Source organism: Anser anser (genome assembly GCF_964211835.1).
Source record: "Anser anser genome assembly, chromosome: 2".
In the NCBI taxonomy this organism is placed as follows: Eukaryota; Metazoa; Chordata; class Aves; order Anseriformes; family Anatidae; genus Anser; species Anser anser.
Genome location: NC_139721.1, coordinates 129377091 through 129398409, shown reverse-complemented (window position 1 = coordinate 129398409; position 21319 = coordinate 129377091). Strand labels below are relative to the sequence as shown.

The window sequence follows — 21319 nt, the reverse complement described above, 5'->3', positions numbered from 1 at the left end:
TTAGCTAATGATTGCCATTCCGGCAGCAACCATGGCCAAGGCACTAGAGCACAAGGGCATAACACTTCCCATTGCAAAAGGAAGCTGATTAAAAAATTGGCAATTGATGCCAAAGGTTATATATTCTTTGTGCAGGAAATTTCTTAAATAAACCAAATAGGTGAATGCAGCATCACAGGGGCTTTCTATGCAAGTGTATAGCAGCACCCACTAACTGTACTATGGTCTAAAACTTGGGAGTTTATGAAGGTTTAAGGATTTGCTATGAAATGTTAGTATTATTCCTTCGGATTTTAAGTTGATACTGTAAAACATCTGCTGCTCCTTTTAACAGACTAACAAAGAAATGGACTCTATCTGCAGCTTTTCTTTCTCTCCACTGTTCTTCAGCCAAGTCCCTCTTTTCAAGTGCTCTTCTAGCAAGTCTGAGCAAGTTCCTAGCTGTGGGTGAAGAACAGCTTGACAATGCAGACCAAATATATTGTGTTTGCTTTCCATTGTGTTTACAACATCCTTCTGGTGAGTTGTAACAATATAATTTTGTACTGTCATGTATCGCTCAGAATGACTGCCTCTTATGTTATTTTTGTGTTTGTGGATACCAATGCTTCTTCCCATACAATGAATTCAAGTGATATATTTTGAAGCCTGCCTTATATATTTTTGGCTACCTCTCCAAGAAATTGTTTGGAACAATCAGGTTGTTGTTTAAATGGGAAGAGGCATCCACATCAAATTACACAAATGAGCAATTAAGTCTCAGCTCAAAAACAAGAGCTTAAAAGCTGAACTTGTTGAAGTACAGCTATTCTTCACATTGCCATGTTCCTTCCAGAGTTTAGAGTTTAAAAGATTTTTCTTACATATCATATCACTTTTAATTTGCAGTATTTTCTGCTAGCTCCCATCTTATCTCTATCTGCTTAACTTCTTTTGAGCTATCTGCTAGAGTGGGTGAGATTAGCATGAAGTGCCGGGTTTTATTTAGCATTCCCCAAGGCATATGACTCATCCGCTCTCCCTCTAGAAAATCAGAAAATTTCAAAATGTTACTTGATGATGGCAGTTTCTAATGCAAACTAATATCGGTACATTAAGTTTGGGATCGTCAGTAGTACTAAAGTCTGGAACGGTGCCACAGGGAAATTTGCATAAACATTTAAGTACAATGGGGTTTAGTGAAATATATTTCCTTATTGTACTGTAATGATACAGTATTTGAAAAAATATAATGGGATCAATAGGTTACAATTGTGGACACTAAAATTTGAGAAAGTTTAAGGATCAAGAAGAAGTGTTCCTAATTATGGGTTTAAAAGTACAGGTATATATGTACCTCTTCTAAATGAAGAAAATAATCTTTTTTCCTAAGATATTAAGGCAATTAAGATACTTTAGACCTTTCATATGCACATAGTTTCTGCATTTTTTCCCCTTTTGTGGTAGAAAATTAGGATAAGTACATACAGCTTATTTTTTTTCCCCAAATTTGATCATCCAGCTGCAAATACACTAAGATTCTTCATTTTTGTCTTGTCCTCCAGTGCACCTTCACTCTTCATATGCTTGCTTTTGTTCTCCACAGTCAGTAACCATTCTTTTAGCTGACTGCGGCTAGACAGAAATGTATTTGAAAGCATTTGCTACCTTTCTTGAAGTGGCATGACAAACTCACTGTTGAGGTATGCAAAGAATTTATATCACTGTTTAAAGAATCTGAGATGACAACACAATGCCCCTTTTGTTCTAATGGAAGCTGTTTGCAGTGATATGTTTGTTCATACTGCTTTGCCATGAAATGAAAAAGTCTGTGACAAGTCAGAACTACAGTAGAGTTATGACATAAAGCATTTATATGTCACTACACAAGTGCTGCTTTCATTTCCTACAAGATCTCTTGATTGCATTGCCCTGTTGTTAAGAAAATAACCAAGACAAGCTTAAAAATGTATGTTTACTTTTCACTTTTCCTATCTAGCCAAAAAGATTTTAACATATAACCTACTATAATGCGTTTAAAAAAAAAAAAAAAAGTCTGTTGTCCACAATGTTAGGATATACTGAATGCATAATCTATTTAAATGCATAATCTATTCTACTTAGTATACATGGAAATAATTCTTCATTAAAGTTTCATAAACACCTTTGCTTCAAATCCCTGCTAAGAATGAAACCAAGAATGGTTCCAAAATTAGGCTGCTAACCAAATACATTAGCCATTTTCACTAGAACATGCTGAGAAGTTTACCTTGAAGTCCACCTATTCCTGTGATTTCATTTTCTGCAGAACATTTATATGATCATTTAAATAACAAAAATTAATGATATAAGAAGGGAAATGAGATGTTTTGATTCCAGCCCTGTTCTAATAAATTCCTAGTGATTTCCACAGGATCCTATTTCCATGCACAAAATAAAAGCAAGATTTGCTTGTGTGGTTGGAAGTCATATTTACATGAAGGTTGAATCCTGTGGAATACTTCACTAAGTGACAAAAAATGAGGATCACATTGTACTAAAATTCAATATTTTAATAATGCCTAATAAAAGTAGTTTTCTCTTATATTTTCAAGATATCAGCTTTCTCTAGTTATTCTTCCTCTTATGTCTGTAAGGAAAGACATGCAGCTGGCTAAAATCTGTATAAGCCTCAAATTCATGTCATAGGATTTTACAGGTGTAACGAATACGTGAAATTATTTGAATTAATTTGCTCACTGTTGTAGTAAGTTTATCTGATGGTCTGCATTCAACCTTATGTAAGCACCTCTGGGGAACAGGCTGAAATTTTATATAATCAGCTTAATATTCCTTAGTGATTAAATGATAGTTATCATTTGTATTTTTATACCTTTAGGTATATTAAAGTTCTCATTAATCCTTCTCAGGAGAAGAAGAAAATAAACTACTTCAGTGATAAAATTGTTGAATGTCAAATACTTGGGGATTTTACGTGCAAAAGCATCTCAGTTCCAAAGGATACAGATATGTGGTGAGATTTTCAAAAGCCATGAAGTAGTCAAACTAAATCAAACAAGAATTTTCTGGAATTCAGAAGAATAGTCTGATATTTTTAAAGGCATTTTGTGAGTATCATTGATTCCTAAGGACTTTGATAGTTTGAAAACCCTCATAGGTGGTGGAAATATTTCATAAATCTTAGCCAGAATGATTTTGATTTCTTGGTTTGTTTAGTTTCATCATTGCTTAATATGGTAATCATTTTTATGTATGCTGCGTGATCTTTCAGAGATGCTTGAAAAAAAAAATGTAGGAAAAATCCGGTTGTAACTGTGGCCCAGTAGGAAATAAACTTATCTATTTTATGGATGATTTGAATATGCCTAAAGTGGATAGATATGGTCTATACCTCATGTATTGATTCAGCAGCATATAGATTATGAACACTGGAGAGCATTTACTTCTTACAAAAATTATAGGATAACTTTCAATATTGTGGTCCATGATAGGCTCCCTAAACCACATAGAAATGAAAAACTTGAAGAATTACTTCAAAAACAACAACAAAAAGCATACTCTCCCTGGAGTTTTAAACAGTTTTAGAAAAGAGAAGCAGAAAGTGGAGAGGCTGTAGATAATCTTGGAAGGAAAGTATTCTTCAGCTTTGGTGGAGCATCCCGTGGATGGATGTGATGAGAACATGCATCTTTGAGGTATAGAACCTGATTCCCTAAACTACAGGTTGACAAATGCTCATCTTATAATACCATCTATCTCTTCATCACCCTGTAAAGACAGCAGGCAAAATCTGCAGAAACTTTACAGTACCGGTTCAAAGGAACAATTGCTCTTTCTCTGTAATGAGAAGAAAAACATACACAAAAAAAGCATGCTGAAGTTGATTTGGACAATTAAGGCTACTCCCCCCACTATCAAAAAAAAAAAAAAAAAGCAAACCAACAACTGCCAAAACAAAATCATTTGGAAATTAAAATATATTAATATATTAGTAACATGTTCCCAGATACTGTGAAAAGAGGAAGTTTTCAATTTAAAATCAACCAATTAATTTTTGATTTTGTTCTGATACAGGATCTGTGTCATATAAATATTTACAGTTGCTGTTATAAATACAATTGGCTTCTTCTTTTTACTGTACAAGCATGTCACTTATGTTCTATGTTTTCTTCATGCCACATGTAAAGAAAATGTTGTCTGTTGAGTAAAGGACAGAAGTGATCAACAATAAAAAAAAAAGACTTACATACAGATATGTCAGTGTAATGTCAAAAGGAGGTGGACAGAGGGGCAGGCTATATGCTTACAAACGACGATACTTCAGTATTACGAGGCTGAGTGTATCTGCTCTGTGTTGTTCTTTGACATGTTCAGGTTGGTCTCACACACACATATACACCATCCTTAAAATACCCATACATTTTTGTTTCATAGAGCACCCTTTTCACTGTCACAGGTCTTGTAAGGAGGATGGTTGGACCAGATGATCTTGGAGGTCTTTTCCAACTTTAATGATTTTGTGATTCTGTGATCTCAGTAGGGTTGTGACCAACTGCGACCAATAGCTTCCATACAGTTCTTGCTCTTTTAATGTGTGTTCAATTGAATTGTATAAGCATTTTATTAGGCAATATTTCATCTCGTGAAAGAACAATAACAGGTTTCAGCTGAATATTTTATTACGGAACAAGGCATAAAGAGAAAAAAGGAAGCAACTGCTCAAATCTAAAGCGTCTCCAGCTCAGTGATATGAACTGGGTCTAATTTAGTGCTGTGCAAAGCTTGTGTGTTGTAGTGCCTTTCTGTTTTCTTGGCAGAGTTATATGCTATTAGAGCCTGTAATCTTTTTCTTTTCTCAAAAAAATTTCAAACTTTTATTCTCAACGGTTACCACTGCTAAAACTATTCATGCTTCTCTGTTTTGAGTTCTTTGAGAAAGAGATGCATTTAAATATGGAATTGTGGGAAGGATTTATTGATTTAGTAGGGAAAGCCTGCATTACTTACAAATTTCCCTCTTACTGTAGGGTTTTGGTTTTTTTTTGTTTGTTTATTGTTTTTTGTTTGTTTTTGTTGTTGTTGTTTGCTTGTTTTTGTTTGAGCTGCTTGGCCTCCTTCAGTTGTATGCTGATTTCTAAAGAAACAAGGCTGTCAACAGATTTGGGCAATTGAAACTCAAAATTGCCTGATACTGAAAACCCATTTTAAAAGTAGGCGACTTTTATTTTTAAAATTTACTTAGATCTATGCAGTATCATTTGGAGAGCCAGAAATAGTATTTATTGTATTATACAGCAGAACAGGAATGATCTTTTAAGCTACCTTTTTTAATGTATAATGGTTTCTCTGAAATGTGCTTGGTTCCAATTGTTTTAAACAGCTTTAAGAGACTTTCTTCATTCACGTGAAGATGATCTCTGCCATTTTTTTCATAGTGAAATCTGTTAATTTTATCTGTTGTTATCTACCATGGCTGCACTCTTAAACTGATTTGAACTTCCATATTTTGCATTAGCAGCTGGGGGGGAGGGAGCAAGGGGAGTTTCTTGTTTGGTTTTGTTTTTAAAGTTTTTAAATGACCATCCTAATTTGATACTTCCATGGCCATTTGTATTCCAGAGTTTCCCATAGGGCAGTAATGTTGGTTCTTCTACTGAGGGTAAGCCTGAAAAATGTACAGTATTTTGGCTCTAACATTAATCGAGCTACATTTTCTCTCAGACATGATATGCAGAAGCTAACTATTAAAGAAGTTTGTAATTGTCAATATATTGCCTGTATGAATCCAACTACTGGGAGCTTCACAATCCACCCTAAGCTCCAGGTATGATTTTAAGTGTCATAACAATTCTGCATTTATTATTTAATACATGAGATAATTATCATTTACCCTATCACTGTAATAGGTAGGAAACTAATGGGGATAGGAGAAAACATATCTGTAGTTTAGCACAGGTTTCAAATCCTGCTCTTCCTATAGCTAAACAGAAAGAGAGAGAGAAGCCATGTGTATGACGATACTGAGAATCCACTGAATTTTATAGCAATTGCAGGCTCATGAAATTCACCTGGCAGATGTGCCCTTGGGGCTCTGAGCCAGACATGCAACTGCTGTGGAACTGCACCAAGGATGAGGCTAGAAATAAAGTATTTCCTGTGACACACAGGTGACTGTGTTTTCACCAGGCTGTATTGTCATTTAACACTCTATTGACTCTTATCTGCTGTCTTGTGATAAGGAATCTTTCTGTCTTTTTCCCTTTTCATTTTCAATGACATTTTGAGGTATTTGCTTTGAACTTCCTTTCCTCAGATTCCCTGACTACCATCTATAGCAAGCTAGTTTTTTTCCACTTCCAACAGCATGCTTTCAGTCCACCAGTACTGAAGAATATTCCAGCCATCACACAAGCAGCCACACGGCTTCACAAGGCAGTGATTCAAAACTTCTCACCAACTGCTGTTAAATTTCACTATGTCTTAAACCTGAGAGACCTCTCCAATGTCTTACAGGTCTGTATCATGGGTTATTTTTTTTACTTGAAGACATTCTATTATTGCTGTTCTTTATAATTTAATGAGATAAATCCCTGTGGACCAATCTGAAGAACGGATGTTCTTTGTACAATGATAGTCCATGCCCTGAAGTGATTATGCTCAAGTAGATAGAAAACTAAGATAGAAAAGATATTTAATGAAAATAGAGTAATGGTTTGCAAATTTTGTTATGCTTACTTATCATTTTGACATGAGAACGTCAAAAACTGTTCCAAGGGAAGAGCAACTTTCTGGAGACTAGACTCCCCCAGAATAGTTCCCTTGTCTGCCCACCCCATGGACAGAGTGAACAAGGAGGCATGGATTTGTCAGGTTTCCTGATAACATTGCCCATTGCCCTGTATAACACAATCTCGGTTTGCATGAGGGGCTAGGGCATCTCCGTCATACCTGAACACATACTGGCATGGAATTTGTTAAGGAAAGAATTCTGGGTAACGGTTTTATGGTTTTGAAAGTGCTAATTTGTTCACTAAGAACTGTGTTTTGTTTGTTTGTTTGGGGGGGGGGGTATTGCAAAATGGGGCTAGTGAACACATAAGATCCATAAGATCCTGGCAGTATGTGTCCTGTACTGCACCAGGTTGTCAGACCGTGACTGACCTCATGTGCCAGACCATGGAGAGCAGGCATTTGTTTTAACTATACTTTAGCAGACTCAGCTGGCTGAAGAACTTGCTAATTTACAGAGATGTTCTGGTTCATTTTAAAGGCTGTGTAGTTTCAAGCGTTAACACATGTTAGATATCTAATCGGTAGGGTTAATGTCTTTAAGGAAAGAATCTGACTGATATCTAAACTGGCGGAAAACAAAGACTATAACTTACTTCATAAAATGACGATGGACGCTACGCACAGGCATTTTGAGGTATGTGTGAGTAGCTTGAAAATATTTTGCCTAATGCCAATGAATCGAAAACTGGGTAGAGAAAGCTCTTATTTACTGAAACTGTAAGTAGCAGTAACATGCTACCTTTTCATTCTCGGCCCCCACTGTAAGCATCTTCTTTACCAAGGAAAAGCAGGTGTCAGAGAAAGTGATAAGGAGAAACCAAGGAAGCTTTCCCCTTGAGAAGATTGGTTTTAGTCTTTACAGAGGTGGTAATTTCTTCCCTTGACTGTAATGTCAAATACCTCTGTTGCAGTGTTTTTAGTAACTTAAAGCAAACACCTGAGCCTTTGCTAGGATGGGGATGTAGCAACATGTCTGTGGACATGACTCTTCATGTCCTTCATTGTGTATGGAGAAACAAATTGTAGTCTTTATTTTCTGTTTCCAAATTCTGTACTTCCAACCACAAGAATATACTTCTGTTTTTCCTGACTAATTGTTCCTTCTGTTTTATTTTTCCTTCCTTGGATAGTTTAACCTGAGTGTTAACTGTATGCGTATGTGTGTATATGTGTATACGTATATATATAAAAGGAATTAAGTTATTTTTCAATTAATTTTAAACTACATTCTCCTTTGGGCATCAGAGTACGTTAGTAAAATTCATGTGCTTTTTGAACTGTGAGCATTGTTGGTAATCCAAAAAAAAGTATCTGTATTTAGAATTAAACTATAAGAGCGAATGCACTGTAAATTTCAAGACATACATAAAATAGGTATACAGGTTTCATTTTGGTATTTCTGCTCTATGTGGATGAGGCATAATACAACTATCTGGTTTTCAGAATGGAAACACTGCAGATATAAGCTGGGATACAAGTATGTTTCTTTGTCTTGATGTTCTCAGTTAAGCCTTGTAATGTATGCCTTTTTTCCTTAACTTGTCATACATAATGAAATATAGTACTTCTCAGTATTGTTCATTTTATCAGACATGGCAGAAGGAAGACAAAATAGTGTCACGTATTATACAGTAGTTATGGCATATATAGTTTCTTCTGGAACTAGTGCATGTTGGTGCCAATACCAAGTGAGGACCATGTTACTGTTTCTACACGCCCTTCAAAAACTTTTCACTTGAAAGCATGCTCGTTTTGCACCAGACAAAGCAGCAGAAACATGAACTAAAATAAACATATTGAATTCACGTATGTTTGACTTAAAAAAAAAAAAAGTTTTCTTGACAGTTTGGAATAAGGTGGGGGGGGCAATATTTGAATTTATTCAATAAAAAGAGAAACTGAAAACATCATCTTTGTTTACTGACACTTTTTTCTTCCTTTCTATTTTCCATTTGCCAGTGAAAAAGGAGTGAAAGAGAGAGAATAAGTATATAAATGACATCAAAATAGACAAATTAAAATATTTGGTAGTCTGTGGACCTAGATTGAGCAGTGACTTCCTGTCACAAAAAAATTATTGTTCCTTAGTTTTAAATAGTTTAGACATGAACAGTTAAAGGCATAGACAGCTATGCTAACAGTTGCTTGAAGACTGGCTGTTTGGAGGCACTGTGTGAGTGCACCGATAGTGCATGGGTATGTCAATCACTACATTACTGGACTACTTTTTCAGAAAACATTTTTGTGCTATGTTTTGGGCAATTTTTAACTCTTTTTTTTTTTTCCTCTCACTTTCTGGTAGAATGTGGAAGACCAAGTGCTGCTGCAATTTCTGCTCATCTATTGCCATTTTGCAAACAGCAGAGCAGCCCCTTGCTACAAACCAGTGAAGGGATGGGAAGTACTAAGGAATGTACTTAAGGAGTTCCTAGAAAGCTACAATGAAATGCATGCTTTGATGAACCTAGACTTATTTGAGGGTAGCATGCAGCATGTGTAAGTAGAGTATCTATAAAATTTCCTGCGGGGAGCAAGTAATTAATGATGATTCTACTAATGTTTGCATGAAATCATTGCATCTGCTCTTTAGAGATGATTGCAGTGCTGACTCATAACACTCTTAATGCAAGGGTTATGGGAGGACATCATGCAGCAATACTTCTGCTAAACATAGTATATTGGTGCTGCTATGGAAAAGTAGATTGTGGCTCTGTGGTTAAAGCTAAGCTCCGTTTTGTTTATTTAAGCAGAGATTCAACCTTTTTTTGTGCTGCACAGATATTAACAACACTTACTCTCCAAGTTTGAAAAGACAATCAATAATTCTGTAGTCTGCTTTATTAGTTAATGAAGTAATTGGCCTTTATAAGAAAAGTAATATTTATCTTTTATGTCCAAGAAAGGGAAAATGCTTTTAAAATTAGATTAATTCAAAATAAGAACAAGTAAGAAAATACCTTAAGCATATAGATATTGAATGATACCACTGCATGGCAGGCCTTAAGTTGCCTAGCCTTGTGTGTTTTAGATCTAATCCAGCCCAAACTTCTAAGTGTGATCATATTTTTTTTTCACCTGTAGATTTTTTCATATGCATTCTTACCTTATCTCAATTTAATGTACTTTTTCTCATGTTGTGTAATTTCTTAATGTCACCATGGCCCAAAATAGCAGTTTCTGTTTCTGAAAAGTTCAAAAGTACATTTGCTTTGTTTTCCTGTGCTGAAGAAAAACAGCCTATTTTCAGGAGATGAAGTGAAGATTTTGCTGAATCGATGAGTCACAGACATCATTGTTGCTCCTTGTCATTATTTATAAACCTTCTTCAACATATTCAGTCTTTCTAGTTATATGTATTATCAATGATTTCCAGAAAGAGAGAGAAAGGCCCATGCTGGCAGAGCTTAGTTTTGTTAAAGCATTTTCTATTATTTGCAGTGACAAATCATTTAACATGGAAGCTTTTCTTATTGAGTTGGACTAGAATTTCAATGTCATTGTTGTTTTCTCTTTGCACATATTCAGGCGGAAACCATATAAGAGAAGGCGCTCTTGACAAAGCAGTCTATTGTAGTAGTTTCTATCCAAGAGGATTAAAAAAGAGATTAAATTACAAAGATAATCGTATGGATCTTTCATAGGGACTGTAGATCTTGTTCTGCCGATTTAGAGGTTGATGTGATAATCATCAGCATTTCAGACAGAAGCCTTCTCAGGTATCACCAGTTTTGCTTGCAAATGTTGGTAAGCCATTATCTTCTTCTCTGAAGTCTAGTGACCGACGGTAGTATCCCAGTTTGGCAAATGAAGTGGCACGGTACATTAGCTTTACAGTTTGGCAGTCCCTGAAGAGTAAATGTGAAATTAAATCCTGTAAAGTTGTGGTGTTTTTTTTTTCGCCCACCTTTTATCATTTATTTTCATGGTTCCATTTTGAAATAATGAGTAAGGCTGACAAGATTCTACCATGAGGTCAGAGAGGATTGGCTTCCAGTAATATTTGGGTTGAACAGGTTTCTACCTCCCTATTAGGTTCATCAAAATTAGGTACATTGTCTTTGTATTTATTTATTTACAAATTTTCTCTTTTTTTTTTTTTTTTTGGGGGGGGGGGAGGGCAGAATTATTTTTTTCAGGGCATGAGATATTAAGAGAATGAGGAGGTTGATATCCACCCCCCTTCCCCATATCTCCCCCCCCCCCCCCCCAATGGAATTCTCATGCGTTCCTAGGACCCAGCTAACCAACCCTTCAAGTTAACTAGGTTTTTATTCTGAAGATAACTAGTTTTTTATCCTGAAGCAAGTCAGCATCTGTCAGGATCTTGGAATGATGCTTTAGAGCAGCTCAGTGTAAAGAATGAGCTGCCAGACAGCTCTGGTCATTGTAAACCACTACAGTTACCTTCAACATTTGACCAAGGAAAGCATCTCTTTCTGTTTGCTCGCATATTGGAAAGAAACTGGATGCTGACATGAACATAATGTACCTTTGGGTGTCAGGAGCACAGTGGCACAAAAGTGAACATGTTAAGTTCAATGTGCTAAAAAGAAGTTGAGAAAGTTTGCAGCTAGGGTTGCTGAAGTCTACGTTATGTTACTACTTTTTGTCACCAGCTGCCAGGCTGGTCATATTCTGGAAGTCCCTGGGTTACGTACTTCCAGTTGGAGTAGGTGGTAGTGGTAAACAAAGCCTGTCAAGGCTGGCAGCATACATCTACTCCATGGAGATTTTCCAAATCACACTGAAGAAAGACTATGAGATCCAGGACCTGAGGGTAAACTAATAGATATTATTTGAGTCTGTTGAAAGTTAACTACTTCAGGAATGTGTTGCTTTGTTATTGCACATGCTTGATAAAATCACAGGCGAGGCAGTATAGTTCACAGTAACAAACCCTGTGGTTCACGTGGTTTTCAGCTGTACCTCTTATTTTCTTTATCTCTGAAAAATGGGGTGGTCAAAGGATATCTTGGTGTCTGTTTATGTGTTTCACAGAAATTTGGTAGTTTCTTCACTTCCTCCAAGACAGATACATCACACGCTACCAAGATGTGTTTGAAATTTTGGTAGTTAAAATTAACTGCTTGCTACAAATTTTTGCACATGTATTGATTTAGTGAATAAAACTGCTACGGGTGAACACAGGGCAAAATTTTGTCCTTGTTGCATGTGAATCGTTTAATCAGTGAAACTGCTCATGCAAAGATAAGGAAGGTTAGTAGAATGAGGTGCTTTATCAGGCTTATAGGCCTCAAGGCTTTGCAAGGCTGAGCCTTATCTATGTGAGCAAAGATGGAAGGAGCAAAATGTTTTCTTCCTCTTCACTCAAAGTGTACAACAATCAATGCTTCTAAATCTCAGACGAGGCTGAATGAGGATATGATTACCGCTAAATTTTGTGCATGGCAGTCTCCCCAGATGCTATATGTTAGCCTTGCAGCCTGAGACATCAGCTTTCAGAGAGGGGAGGAACGCACTGTTCTGTTTTGGCAAAGTGGTGACTATTCTTCAGTATCTTACATGGTCTCTCAAGTGTGCCCTCCTTCCCAGGGCAAATGATATGCAGTGCAAGGTGTAGGCACAAGTCATCACTCCCCTGTGCTGTTTCTGAGTGGGAAACTTACAATACTCTGCTAAAAAAAAAAAAAAAAACAAAAAACAAACAACAAGGATTTGCTGTCTGCTAGGTCATGTGGCAATATGTTCATATCAGTCAGCATTGACCTTATTCTTTATTTCAAATGTAATTACACTCCATCACAGCTGCTGGCGGGCCCAGCATGGGCTCATGAAAAGCAAATCCTGCCTGACCAACCTCATTTCCTTCTATGACCAGGTAACCGACCTGCTGGATGAGGAAAAGGCTGTTGATGTAGTCTACCTAGACTTCAGCCAAGCCTTTGTCATGGTCTCCCACAGTATTCTCCTGGAGAAGCTGGCAGCCCATGGCTTGGATAGGTGCACTCATTGCTGGGTTAAAAACTATCTGGATGGCCAGGCCTAGAGAGCAGTGGTGAATGGAGTGAAATCCAGCTGGTGATCAGTCACCTGTGGTGTTCCCCAGGGGTCGGAGTTGGGGCCCATCCTCTTTAATATCTTTATTGATGACTTGGATGAGGGAATTGAGTGCACCCTCAGTAAGTTTGTAGATGACACCAAGTTGGGGGGAAGTGTCAATCTGCTGGAGGGTAGGAAGGCCCTGCAGAAGGACCTGGACAGGTTGGGTCGATGGGCAGAGGCCAACAGGATGAGATTCAACATGGCTAAGTGCTGGGTCCTGCACTTTGACCACAACAACCCCATGCAGCACTACAGGCTTGGAGCAGAGTGGCTGGAAAGCTGTGCAGAGGAAAAGGATCTTGGGGTGCTGACTGATGCTCAGCTGAACATCAGCCAGCAGTGTGCCCAGGTGGCCAAGAAGGCCAGCAGCATCCTGGCTTGTGTCAGGAATAGTGTAGCCAGCAGGACCAGGGAGGTGATTGTCTGCCTGTACTCTGCTCTGGTGAGGCCGCACCTTGAGTACTGTGTTCAGCTTTGGGCCCCTCACTTCAAGAAAGACATCAAGGCCCTGGAGCATGTCCAGAGAAGGGCTACAAAGCTGGTGAAGGACCTGGAACACAAGTCCTGTGAGGAGCGGCTGAGGGAACTGGGGTTGTTTAGTCTGGAGAAGAGGAGGCTCAGGGGAGACCTTATTGTTCTCTACAACTACCTGAAAGGAAGGTGTGGGGAGCTGGGGGTCAGCCTCTTCTCACACGTAACCAGTGACAGGACTAGAGGGAATGGCCTCAAGTTGCGCCAGGGGAGGTTTAGGTTGGAAATTAGGAGACATTTCTTCTCAGAAGGAGTAGTCAGGCATTGGACCGGGTTGCCCAAGGAAGTGGTGGCGTCACCATCCCTGGGGTGTTTAAGGAAAGGTTGGACGTGGTGCTTAGGGACATGGTTTAGTGGGTAATATTGGTGGTAGGGGGACAGTTGGACCAGATGACCATGGAGATCTTTTCCAGCCTTTGATGATATGTTTGTACAGTTGCTACCACAATGGTCCCATGTCCCTCTCTGGAGCACCACTGTGTTTTGACAGAAAAAGTAGCAGCTCACTGCTCAGCCTTTAAGTAAATTTATTTAGGAGAGCTTTCTCATTTAAAAAAAAAAAAAAAAAAAGACTCATGACAGTAGGGCTGCAATATACCTTTTTAGAATATTCATGGGAGGATTTCCTTCATTAGTGGCCTGTTCTTATCTTCAACACTTGGTCATGTCAAAACCTCAATGCTTGTTAGTAGATACAAGGACAGAGGCAAGATGCCTTTCACTTTGGATGTTATGCAGCAAATTACCAATATGTAAACAAACTGAAAAAAGGAAGAAGTCAGCAATGCGTTGCCATTCACTAACATGCATTTCATGCTTTCTCTGTATCGTTTTAACAGAACATGAATGATTGCCTCCTTTCCTTACAGGTAGATCTTGCCAGTTTGTACATCAAGACTGGTGCCAAGAACATGCCCACAGTGTTTTTGCTGACAGATGCCCAGGTTCCAGATGAACGCTTTCTTGTGCTGATTAATGATTTGTTGGCATCAGGTGATTAGACCAACACATTTCTTGAAAGATCTTCTCCAAAGACAAATGATCTGTGGTTTCACTGAACTTTGAAGGGATTATTTCTTTCAGGTATTTGTAAGAGAAGCCTTTAGAGAAGCCATATCAACCCAGCCAACTTGAGCATTGAGTCTAACCTGCCTAAGAAAACATAGCCCGCTGAAGAGACAAATTGCTAAGGCTTACCACGCATAAGTGCATTGATTTGGGGAAGATGGGAATCTCTTTCACTTAATATCATGTTTTCTTTGGTATGATTTCACTGACTTCAAGCAATTTCCTTGTGACTGTATGGGTATAACAGACAGTAACGCAGTTTCACCCATCTTTTGAAAATAAGAGAATCTGGATTCTGAATGTGAGGATGTGGAGAAAGGAAGAAAAAATGCTATACAGTTGAAGACCATCTTGAAGGGTTTTAACTGCTATTTATTTTTTTTTGCAAGCAAACTGGAAAACATTTTTCAAACAGCCTGAAGAGGGGGGGGGGGAAAAAAGGAACCACTATTCTGTGGGTTACACCATTAGCAGGTGAATTTCCTATCGGCAAGTATTTTTGCCTTTTTGAAGCAATGCTATTTCTTCTCCCTTGAAAAAGATTTGTTCTCTTTAGGTGAAAAGGTAAGGGAACAGGAGGGAAACTGTTTTGTTACTTGATCTATTATCATAACATATCTCTAGGTATGTGTCGCAACCCCTTCAAGCTAAATACCATGTAGATTATTTCTCTGGGTGTATTGTGTAAGGCTTCTCCTAACTTCCCCTTTGTCTTTTCACAGGAGAGGTTCCAGATCTGTTCAGTGATGAAGATGTGGAGGGCATAATTGCAGGAGTCCGAAAAGAAATCCCAGACATGGGATTGACAGACACCAAAGAAAACTGCTGGAGGTACTTCTCGGGTACTTCTTGTTGAACTTCAGTAGGTTAAAGCGGTTATTGTGAGGTTAAAGTGGTTATAATATACCACTTTCTCCCGCTTTTTTTTTTCTCCTGCTCATCTTCTCCTTTTTTCTTTCTTGCTTCAGTTTTGCTGATGTTCCCTCTTGTGTCTAATTTTGTTCCCATCACCTCTGTCCCTCCACAAATTTATTTTAAGTTATAGACCTTAAAAGCCAGTGGCGAATTGTCTTGTGTGACATATTCTGTCTGACTTATTCATACTGTTTTTACTTTTCTGGACTTCAGTGACAAGATCAATAGCAGTGCTTACCCTAAGTATATCTGTTTCTAGTCAGTACTATTTGTCTATGTTTCATGACCATTGCATATGTGTACATTTTTAAAGAAAGGACTGGAAAAATATGGTGTCTAATATCTCTTCATTTTCTTCTTCCCCATTTCTTTCCCTTTGTGTTTTCCTTAACCCCCCCCCTTCATTTTTTCTCTTTTTTTTTTCTTTTTAAGAGCTTTTGAAAGCCAGCTTTCAAATGCCTTTTACCTTGCAACCATTTCACCAGTCCACCCACTGTGCAAATTAGCACTTCTGGAGGCAAGAACAGGAGATATCTATTCATATTGCAAGGAAGCAAAGTAGACACATTATAGTACTAAAGGAGACATAAATTTCACGAGTTAACACACTGGCAGATATCTGTATGGACTTTTAGTTAGTGCTGGGTGACCTCCTGCCTCCTACTTTCCCTGGGTTTGAAGAATAAAAGACCAGTAAAACATGAAAGGGAACAAAATGGGAGAATTTAGTTTCAGAATGTTGAACCTTAGTGAAGTGATATAGTCTCATTTTCCCATTTCATTTAAAAAAAAAAAAAATCAGGATCCTGTGCTAATCCACACAGAACCCAGCTCAAGAATCCAAACTATACAATGCTATACAATGCCATTCTTTGGACCACCATACCTCTTTGGTTTTGTGTTGTTTTTGTTTCATTGTTTTCAGTCTAGAAGTTACAATCAATTCTGCTATTAACATACTGAGAACGTGCCATTTTTGTAGGTGTAAATTTACATCAGTGTAAATTGGAAGCACGTCAGCTGAAGACAGTACATTGCACCATTAGAAAACATGGGTTCACAGCTGAAGTGTGTGCAGGGATGTATATGCACCTGAGGATTTCAAAAGCTTTGGTGATGAATGATGAAATAAATTAAAAATAAGAATACTCCTTAGGCAAACACTACTGATGGCTAAACACTGTAAATGGTAATGTACTGACAGAGCTTAAGGTATGCCATTACATAGGCTAACAGGTTTCTAAGGCTCACAGTTTGCTGGAGGTCCACTTTTTTTAATATGCCACATCTCTGTGCAGTAACCACTCTCGAATACTCTGCAAGTTACTATAATTTCTTAGAAAGAAAGGCAAGGATGAAATGCTTGAAAGAGTATACTTACCATAAAGTTTACATTTAAGAAGTATGTTTCTATAGGCCATGTGAGCTCCAAGGTGTTTAGGCCTGGTCCCAGTTTGGGGAAAAAGTTGAAAGGTTGCCAAAAACAAACGAATTACAAAATCAGATGGAGTTCAAAGGACAGCAAGGATTAGCTGTTCTTGCCTCATATCCATGCCCTTGAGAAATAGTTGCTTCTTCAGGTCTTTACTTTTCTGAGTTCTACATTTCTTAATAGTTCTCTTGGTTTCCTCAGTGCTCTTAAACTTATTATATATTATAAAGCCTTACATATTATGTGGCTTTTTTTTCTAACTGAGTCTCAGTTATTCAATCTCTGTGTAGCCAGTTTTCTTCATGAGCTGCTGATCTCTGCTACAAATGTTTTCTCCCCTTTCTTGAACAGGTTTCCTCACTGACTGTTTTTCTCACTTTTCGAAGTTTATGGTCTCTCAATTCTGGCTGCTGTGAAGTCCCAGCAATAAGAACTAATTATTCTCCTGTTTGGGGGGAATGGCATTTCTCCAGTGCCTTTCCAATACTCAAACTGGACTGAACTACTTTAGCCATCACATCCTTATCATGTTCTCCTCCTTGCACAGTCCTCTTAGTATTTAGCTGGGTCCATATTTTCTAAGGGACTCAGCAGTCCAGCATTTTCATGCTTCAGCCAGAATTAATATAAAACATAGGCAGGTGCCCTGCATCGCATCACCACAGGTAATCTTGTTGTGTAATTAGTAATGTTATTACTAATACCTTTCTTTCAAATCATTATCTTCATTTCCAAATCCTCTTTCATCAGGGTATGTTAGCTTTTTCTTGTGGTCTGTTTCGCAACTGACAACATCTTTCATCTGTGAAGCAGAGAGGTACTTGTGCAGCCCCAGCATGGCCTGGCTTTTGGCCAGCTGTTACAGTTGTTTCTTCAAGGGGATAAATGCCTATCAAGTTGAATGCTTTAATTCTAGCCAGAGATACACGTTTTTAGGGATTCTGGTTCTGTGTTAGACTAATATTAGCCCAGACAAGATTATTTTTGACTGATTCATGGGAAGTAAGCGTACAAGAGATGGTGTGTGATGGGAAGAGACCGATCCCACCTCCCAGACAATTTCTGAAGTTACGAACCAGTTGCCACCACGGAGGCAGGTGGACCAGGGAGAGGCAGATGCAGCTACTGCTTCCCCAGCAAATGAAGGCTCAGTTATGCTCTTAGACAGCTGAGAACCTATTCAGAGTTCATAAGTTCTGTAGCACAAAAAACAGCTTCTCCTGTAATTGGCAAGCTCTTATGAAGTTCCTGTTTCTCCATGAAAAGTTCCAAGCTTTATTTATTTATTTGGATGTCAGCCTTTACATCTTGAGTGCTGTGGAGAACTGATTTTTAAGGATATTTCTATGTTAGTAAATTTGAAGTCCATTTTGTGATGCTGAAGACTAGTGTCATGACATGGCTGGCATCCACGTGACATAGCTTTTCCCTTCCTCTGCTCACAAAATGGCAGCGTCATTGCAGAGCCAGCTAGGGGTGATTCCTGGTCTATACAGCTCTTTACTCCTGCCACAGCACCACGTGGTTTCCCAGGGAACAAAACCATGCAAGTGAGTGTGCTGACACTTAAATGGGATGGGCTCTATCAGATCAATGGTCAAGCCTGTGCTGTGGCTCTCTTTAGTTCGTTAGTATTAAGATACTGTATAAGTATTAAGATCTGTCCTGCTTTGTTTGAAGCACTAAGTGAACCTAGAGAGCTCACATATCTGAGAACAACAGGAGGAGGCTGAGTTGACAAGCAACATAGTGACATCTGTAGTACTCCATCCACACTGATTGTCTTTGTTATACAATTGTGCCAATTTAAATCTTAAAAATGTCATATGAAAGACTTGTGTTGTACCTTTCAATCCATGTTTCTTTCAAAGAAAGGAATGGATTTACCTTGGAGAACTTCATAAGCCTTTCTATTACTGTATGAGATACTCTCACTGTAATTTTTACATCTTGGTCGCCTGCATGAAAATGATTCACTTGTTATGTTCACCAGCTTTTGCTAGATACTTCATCCATTTTTCTCCTGTCTGCCTTCACTCATCAGTCTGTTTACACCCTGTTCCTTACTTGTTTGTTATGGAAGTGTTGAGAGCCTGTGGTAATCCATATGAGCTCTAGTGCTAGATAAACATGAGATTAGAATAAAGATTAGAACATACTACTATAATGTACTCTAAAACTTTCAGATTTTTTTTTGGTGGGGTGGACAAGATCAAGGAGCAAACAGATGGATTCTGGGTATGGTTTACTAAATCTGACATTTAGAGACTAGCAGAAAGTTAGTAAGCAATCCTGAAATGCCACTATTATCTTCTCAAGGATCTGCAGTGTATATAACTTAATGCAGCTCCTTATAGATACTAGATCTTTTAAATCATTCCCATCAAATGACATTAGAGAAAGTACCTTCTTCCCTAAAGCTCAACGTAAGACTGATGTAAATAGACCAGGAATAATAATCATTCATACAAACAATTGTGTTTAATATTTAGGAAGCATAAAATGTTACATAAAGCACAAAATTAAGGAAAATGCTAAATACTGATTGCTGTTTGGCAAACAGCCCCAAACTTTGATTTGGACTCTTCTTGCAGCCCAATACTTAGAGGGTTAAGTCCAAATATGAGCAATGTGAGCAGTGTAGGAGGGTGGAAAAGATAACTTCCAGCATGTCTGTGTGTGTTTTGCAGCTTTGAAGGTGTGATAGATTGTTTGGCACCGCTGCTACAGCAAGGGCACTTGTAAGAAGAACATTAAAGGGTGGACAGATATCTCTAGGCTCTCCACTACTGTTGCTACTGTATCAAGGGTGGTATGCAGATCTGAGAAGGTGGCTGCTAGAGGAATGAGAGGAGAAAACGAGGTGCCCCAAACAGGAATATTTTTCACTGTGTTTCTGATAACATAACTGAATTTAGAATTTTATCAGAAATTGAGGTGACATGAATGAGAATGTCTAATCAAAGGGTTTATGGTGTAACAAAGAAGAAACTCCAGAAAGTTCAAAGATACTTCTAGTGTATTTGAGAATCCTGAAACAGACCTAGAAGATTCTTCATCTATATTACTTCTCTAACTCAGAGTTTTGGGGTGGAGACAATTTATTCTTGCATCCTTTTGATTACTTCTTCCTTGTTTGTTCCTCTCTCTGATCAGCATGATAAGATCTTGCTGTAAGTTCCAAGATCTTTCTGTGGTCTTTCTAAAATTCTATCACAGATTTCATTACTTTGCTAGAATGGACTTCTGTGTGGATAGTTCTGCCATTTGCTTCTCTTGAATACATTCAAAGTAGATGAAATCTTCTCTGTACCTCTGACCACTTTACTGATCTGGTGGCTGGTCTTTGTATTGTCCCTGGACAACCCAGACTCCATTTTCTTTTTGCATGAGCATAGACCAATGGTTATATTTCTGCCAAGACTCTAGAAGACAGCATTGGACATTCTTCTTTCAAATGTGAGAATGTGCATTGATGCTTGTAATTCTTGTCAAAGGCCACAACTGATTTTAAACCATTGGTTTCTCTTGATGACACACTCTTAAATACGTTCTAGGCAAATCACCTGTGGTTAGAATTTTAGGCTCACCTGAGAGAGGTATTTTTTCTCTGACAATAAACTAGATCAGTAGGGGGATTCAAAACTCTGTTTTAACTTGAAATATTCTTCCACATCCGGTTTTATGAGACAGATTAAAAATGTACTGTGAAATGATGTAGCTATGGGAAGCTGGTAAGCATGTTGAAAATAGACTAGTGAATACCCTCCATTTAGAAACATAAAGAATTAAATGGATTTAAAAAGTGGAACATGCAGTTAGCTCACAGTGCAGTGGGGCTATAACTTATTTAATGCTTATGGTTCACCCATCAGTAAAGATTTCAGTGAATTCTTTATTTTATGCCACATATAATTTTCATCTGTATCATTTCTCTTCCAGTCTGCCACAACATGGAAGTCCATCATTACTTCTCTTTGCCTTTCTTGCTTCTTCCTCATACCCTTTTTCAGCTTTCTATCTCTTCTTTCTCTTATGATTGTTTCTCACTTCTGCCTTTCCTGCTTCCACTGTGATTCCCAACAGAAATGGACCATTTCTGTTTTTCTTGCTGTTATGCTTCTGAAAATGGTGCCATTGATCTGAAGCTTCCAATAATCTCAAAATCCCACTCATTTTATCCTGCTATGAGAAAGAAAGTTTCTCTGAGATACATACTGACCAGTGCTTGTGACCAAAGACCACTTCTTAATTGATTTTTCTAAAACGAGTGGAAATAAAAATGCATATTGCCTATGGTACAGCATAAAATCCAAGCCTTGCAAAGTTATACATACCCTAGGAAACATTTTTCTGTCTGAGGGGGTTTCTGAACAATGGTAAAAGATTTTCTTGTTTTGACTCAGCTCTACTGAAACTTAATCATCTTTGCTCATAGCTAAAACTTAATTGCAGAAATTATCTGGTGTCTCCTAGTGCAGAGATGCATTTTAAAAACTACAAGATAGTAGCAAATCTTTTCCATTTTCTTTCAAGAAT

The 21319-nt window shown here is 38.0% G+C and overlaps 1 protein-coding gene across 1 annotated transcript in view; it reads left to right on the top strand.

Annotated features, from left to right (window-relative positions):
- Positions 1-21319, top strand: part of DNAH11 (dynein axonemal heavy chain 11) — a 139143-nt gene that overhangs the window by 52249 nt on the left and 65575 nt on the right. Inside the window, exons 17-26 of the mRNA XM_083822446.1 lie at positions 391-519; positions 1586-1682; positions 2858-3086; positions 5701-5803; positions 6293-6492; positions 7313-7405; positions 9074-9267; positions 14235-14358; positions 14449-14627; positions 15156-15264. The gene's annotated coding sequence lies outside the window, so the exon portion shown is untranslated. The remainder of the gene's footprint in view (positions 1-390; positions 520-1585; positions 1683-2857; positions 3087-5700; positions 5804-6292; positions 6493-7312; positions 7406-9073; positions 9268-14234; positions 14359-14448; positions 14628-15155; positions 15265-21319) is intronic.